We start from the raw sequence: 6,899 nt of genomic DNA on the forward strand, positions 1-6,899 counted from the left end.
GTCTTTGTTGATTACCTGTTTTAAATATAGTACTGGGTACATGTCAGTTGCGAACTCCCAGTCTATCCCTACTCCCTAGCTTTCCCCTTGGTAGCTAGTTCTGTCTCTAAGTCAGTGAATCTGTTTCTATTTTGTAAATAAGTTCATTTGTATCATTTTTGGATAGACTATTTTAATTTCAAGAAATCTTTTTTGGAAATTAGATAATCAGAACATTTATCATATATAAATAATCATTAAGATAAATTAACCTCATTAGTGATGAAAGAAATGTAGATTAAAGCAATAATAATGTCATTTCTCATCTTTCAGATCAACACAGTCTCCTTTAGAATAAAACTAAGGCTTCCCGGGTGGCTCAGACAGTAAAGAATCTGCCTGCAGTGCAGGAGACCCAGGCTCAATCCCGCAGTTGGGACTATCCCCTGGAAAAGGGAATGGCAACCCACTCCAGTATTCTTGCCAGAGAATCCAATGGACAGAGGATCCTGGTGGGTTACAGTTAGTGGGGTCACAAAGAGTCAGACACTACTTGTGACTAACACTTTTACTTTCAAATGCTAGTGAGATGGAAATGAGGCTGTCACTCAAATGAAAAACTAGTGGAAGAATTATTGGTCATAAATTCATTCGGAAGGTAATTTGGGAATTTGAACATAATGTCTGAAAATTTCCCTTGTTTTTGGCCCAATAATTTCACTTATGAAATACAGCCTAAGAAACCTATCTGAAATGCCTAAAACCATAATATATGTAGACATGTGCATCATAGTACTATATATAATGACTTAAAATGGAAGTAACCTAGTAAATGATAATTAGGTAGTAGGTATATAGGATTTAGTAAACAGACTAAAAGATGACTTGTAAAAGTTGTTAATAATGAGAATATTTATATTCTAAATTTAAATTTCAAAAGCAATGATAGTTCTTTTTGTGCACAATATTATATCTACTCCATAAAGATATTTATAGATAAAAAAAACTAGAAGCAATTATACTAAAATCATAAATAAAGAGGATAATAATTAAACCCCATAATTGGTGGCCAGTGAAGCAGTTGTGGATCATTAAGTCTGTGTTTTCCACTGTTAGGTATCCATGAAATAAAGAACATGTTGAGATTTTAATTTTGTGAACAACAACAAAATGGGTGTACTGCTAAACATTTAAGCCACTTTAATCATTAGGATAAGTTTCCATTGATTTAGATAGGATGATGTATGAGAAATGATCATTTTTATTGCCTGTTTGCCTCTTAGAAAAAGGGTTTCATGATTGATATCATAGATAGCAAGCTACCCTTTATTTTCTATTCATATTATACCAACATTAAAGCCGTTGTAAAAATCCATGTTCTTTGTTGAAACTTTATTTAAAATTTTGAGACTAGTTGGTCTTTAGTATTGTTTTTATTATTTTATTCAACAAATCATTATGAATATTTAACAAATCTTATAAAGCATTCTATTCCAGTTACCTATAGTATACAAACAGAAATGGTCTGCATATTTTGGAACTCTTTAGAATTAATGTACCAAATGTAAAAGTATTCCTAATAAGCTCTGTAATCATATTAATTATTCCTCACAATTGTTTGAGAGTATCCCATTTTGTGAGGACAAAAAATTACCAGATGAAAACTGCCAGGTGTCATGGAAGGCAGAGAGAGGTGGTTTTGTTTGCCTTACTCAAAGGCAGTAGCTTCAGCGTCTACAGACTGGGCTTCAGAGAGATTGCTTTTTCTTTTAATTTATTTATTTAATTGGCGGATAATTACTTTATAATACTTGATTGGTTTTGCCATACATCAGCATGAATTGGCCACGGGTGTACCTATGTCCCCCCTCATCCTGAACCCCCGCACCTCCCTCCCCACCCTGGCCCTCTGGGTTGACTCGGAGCACTGTGATGGTGATGAACTGGCTACTGAAAAAGACAGAAAACCTTGATTTGTTGTTGTTCATAAGTGCCCTTCACTGTGATCTCTTTTTAGCCTGAGTTCCTCTATAAATCAAATCTATAAGTATATATCAATAAAAAAAATTTTTTAGAAAGCTGAAGGGAAATATCATAAATGAAATTATTAATTAAAGCATTTAAAAAATCTGGAAGAGTGGTAATTTTTCAATGATTCAGTTCTTAAAATTCAGTGTATTCTCTATGTGGATGCTCTATGTATTTGCTATGACTTTCACTACATATATTCTTCACTACAGTCTGCAGCCCTAAAAATGTGACATAATAGGAGCATCAAAAACAATTTTTAACCATTTACATACTGAAGCATAGTTGATTTACAATGTTGTGTTAGTTTCAGATACACAGAAAAGTAATTCAGTTATACATACATGTTGTTGTTGTTGTTGTTTAATTGCTAAGTCATGTCATCTGCCATGCTCCTCTATCCATGGGATTCCCCAGGCAAGAATACTGGAGTGTGTTGCCATTTCCTTCTCCAGGGGATCTTCCCCACCCAGGGACTGAACCTGCATCTCTTGTGTTAACAGGTGGATTCTTTACGACTGAGCCACCAAGGAAGCCCTATACATACATACATGTATATAGATTATTTTCAGATTATTTTCCATTATATGTTATTAAATAGACATTATACATATTAAATATAATTCCTTGTGCAATATAGTAGGTCCTTGTGGTTTTTCTATTTTTTATATAGTAGTTCAGTTCAGTTCAGTCGCTTAGTCGTGTCCGACTCCTTGCGACCCCATGAGTCGCAGCACACCAGGCCTCCCTGTCCATCACCAACTCCCGGAGTTCACTCAAACTCATATCCATCGAGTCGGTGATACCATCTCATCCTCTGTCGTCCCCTTCTCTTCCTGTCCCCAGTCCTTCCTAGCATCAGGGTCTTTTCCAATGAGTCAACTCTTCACATGAGGTGGCCAAAGTACTAGAGTTTCAGCTTTAGCATCAGTCCTTCCAATGAACATCCAGGACTGATCTCCTTTAGGATGGACCGGTTGGATCTCCTTGCAGTCCAAGGGACTCTCAAGAGTCTTCTCCAACACCACAGTTCAAAAGCATCAATTCTTTGGCGCTCAGCTTTCTTCACAGTCCAACTCTCACATCCGTACATGACCACTGGAAAAACCATAGCCTTGACTAGACGGACCTTTGTTGGCAAAGTAATGTCTCTGCTTTTGAATATGCTATCTAGGTTGGTCATAACTTTCCTTCCAAGGAGTAAGCGTCTTTTAATTTCATGGCTGCAGTCACCATCTGTAGTGATTTTGGAGCCCAAAAAAATAAAGTCAGCCACTGTTTCCACTGTTTCCCCATCTATTTGCCATGAAGTGATGGGACCAATGCCATGATCTTCGTTTTCTGAATGTTGAGTTTTAAGCCAACTTTTTCACTCTCCTCTTTCACTTTCATTAAGAGGCTTTTTAGTTCCTCTTCACTTTCTGCCATAAGGGTGGTGTCATCTGCATATCTGAGGTTATTGATATTCCCCCCGGCAATCTTGATTCCAGCTTGTGCTTCTTCCAGCCCAGCGTTTCTCATGATGTACTCTGCATAGAAGTTAAATAAGCAGGGTGACAATATACAGCCTTGATGTACTCCTTTTCCTCTTTGGAACCAGTCTTTTGTTCTATGTCCAGTCCTAACTGTTGCTTCCTGACCTGCATATAGGTTTCTCAAGAGGCAGGTCAGGTGGTCTGGTATTCCCATCTCTTTCAGAATTGTCCGCAGTTTATTGTGATCCACACAGTCAAAAGCTTTTGTGGTTTTTCTATTTTTTATATAGTAGTATGTATATGTTAATCCCAAACTCCTAATTTTTCTCCCTCCCCAACCCACACCCCCACCTTTTAACTTTGGTAACCATAAATTTATTTTCTATGTCTATGAGTCTACTCCTGTTTTGGAAGTAAGTTCATTTATATCATTTTTTTTAGATTCCACATATAAGTGATATCATATGATATTTTTATTTGTCTGACTTACTTCACTTAATATGATAATCTCTAGGTCCATCCATGTTGCTGCAAATGGTACTATTTCATTCTTATTATGGCTGAGTAAAATTCCATCATGTATATGTACTATATCTTCTTTATCCATTCATCTGTTGATGGACACTTAGGTTGCTTCCATGTCTTGGCTAAAAAACATTTTAACATTCATTTCCTTAATATTTGTTACTTCATCTAGCAATGACAAGAGAGTAGCCCTTTTATTTTTTAATTTTTAAAAGAAATATTTTGTCAAATGATGAAAACACACTTTTAAGATTTTTTTGGTGTTAACATATTCTAAGCAGGTAGTTACAAATGAAGTACTAATTGACTTCAGAGGAGAAACTCAGATTTTTTTCTCCAGCAAGATGGAACAATAAACTAAATTCCAATTTTTGACAGTTCAATGATAAATACATTTACTTAGCAAAAGTATATCGTGCACCTGTGATTGTAGCAGAGTTATGCTGCTTGTCAATTTAAATCATATTATTTAGAAGAGCTCCTACATTATAAAATTTAGAGTGTCATAAGTTGGAATAGTTTATTTTGAAATAAAAGTCTCATCATTGAAATGTCCTTGTAAGCTCACCAACAATATTGACAAAAACAAATACAAAAAAAAAAGAAAAACTCTAACCTTTTTCCCTATTGAATTGACTTCTTAAAGTATCATGAAAGAATAGTTTTTGTGAATGATATCTTATTACAATTACTTGGTAGAGAATCATGACACTTTCTTAATAGGCAGATGGCACAGCATTAAAAAATATCCATTTTATACATACACAACAAACAGAGCTTAGTGATGAACATATCTTGTTAGTTGAAGTTCTATTGAACTGAAATTTTTCAGCTCTTTGATATTCATCCAGCTTCACCCATTACATCTTTTTTTATGAGTTATAAACATTTTACCTACTTCTCTAAATGAGATTCCTTTAAAAATACTGCTTGTAGTCAATTTTCATCAATCAAGTTCTTTGTCTTTCTTATCAGTTCTCTCCTGAAAAAAAAAAAAAAAAAGATTGTTTTGGATTACATTTGGTTCCTCTCGAAAATGTAATCACTTAAAGGAATTTTAAAGAATATGAAAGAATTTGTTGTGAGCTTCATCCATGGTAGATTTGGCTACAAATAATATACTTTTATAAAAATTCTAATTTATTCCAATACATTATGCTATGGTAGACTAGTTTATTATTCCAGCTCTTCACTTAGCATCTCTCCCATCCCTGCTCTGGCTGGTACCAGTTCCCAAGAGGACTGTACCTCTTCATCCTTGGCCACATTACTTTTCAGTGACACCTCCCTCTATGATTGGAGTATATGTTCTTATCCTAGTGATGTTGGGATTGAGCATGTAACTTGTTTTGGCCAATAGACGTATTTAAAAGGCATCGTGTGTTTTTACTTGCCCTCTTATGCCAAGGTCATCACCATGGGATGGACATTCTTTAGTTAGTTCACTGGTCCTGGGAAAAGGATAAGAATGAAGCAGAGCCATCCCAGTTGACCTGCAGAGCTGTGAGAACAAATGACTTGTTTTAAGCCACTGAAAACAAGTGGGTAGTTTGTGGGTGGTTTCTTTCAGAGCATTCTTGTGGCAATATCTAACAGATTCCCTTGCTGATAAGCAAATTGAAGAAATTTCTGCAATGTATTTTTTCTTTTGGTAGATATTTTAAGTAACCCCTTTCCATGGAGTTTAAAAAAAGAGTAACTTTTAGGAAACAGAAGACCTGGATTCTTGTCTTTTCTTAGAAAACAAGTGGAGTGATCTCAGCTAAGTCTTTGATCTTCCTGTGCTTCACTTGTAAAATGAAGATAGTAGTACTTTGACACCTAAAGACCAAGACCCTAAATTTGGTGATGTCCAGAAACAGATTTTGTGACTTCAATATTTTTAGGAAATGAAGCCATATCGTTATTTAAGGACAGTCCAGCTCTGTTACTTGATATGGTTGCATAGCAAATTAGTCTTTTTGAACTGCAGAAGTCCTGAAGCAAGACTTCAGGGTGGGTGTGAAGTAAGAATACCCACCAGATAGGGCCAACTGCAGACATTGAACTGAGATTTAGGGAACCAAGGTGAACAAAAGTACTTTGGTATCTGTTATAAGATCCAAGATCAGAATTGGCAGGAGATATAGTTTTCTGACTATATCTTGCTTCTGACCCTTGCTTCTGACCCTTTTCTTTCTGACCTTGCTTCTGAGGCTTTTCTTTCTGACCTTGCTTCTGACCCTTTTCTAAATCTATGATATATGCTTTCTTAACTCCTCTGTCATCTCAGAAGAGCATGGATGTCTTGTGAGAAGTATGTTGTAGCAGAAGATCATCTTTAGAGTTACAAAGCTGATTCCAGACGTGTTTGCTCTTTTTTGTCTTTTTGGTTATGGTTCATGGTAAGAAATGAGCCTATATGCATATGCATAGGTATGCAGACAAACTTATTTTGCCAACCTCCATCACCCCTTGTTCCAGAGGTCAGGCTAATGCAGTTCTTAGCTGAAAAGTAAGATATTACCATCTTTCCAGGCTGGTATATCAAAGAGGTAAGCTTACAGATAATTTTTTCATATATATTTATTCATCCTCCATTAGATTTTATAGAAGATTTGAGGCAGGGAATTGCCACACATTAGGGAGACTAGGGAATATAGGCTTTTAGCTAAGTGGCAAGCTGCCCAGATAAAAATGAGCAGGAAAGGAGAATGGGGATTGAGAAGCAATTAACCACTTCTGCCATAGTGATAAATCTCTTATGTTTTGCTCCTAAATTTATGGCACTGTAAAAAAAAATCTTACTTTTCTCTGACCTAAATTTCCATTTATTCAACATGTTCATTCTTTCAGATTGTAGCAGTGCGTAAGGGTGCACACCCTAAGGTGCTATATTCTTATCCTGCGTAG

Source organism: Bubalus bubalis, chromosome 9, assembly GCF_019923935.1.
Source record: "Bubalus bubalis isolate 160015118507 breed Murrah chromosome 9, NDDB_SH_1, whole genome shotgun sequence".
Classification (NCBI taxonomy): Eukaryota; Metazoa; Chordata; class Mammalia; order Artiodactyla; family Bovidae; genus Bubalus; species Bubalus bubalis.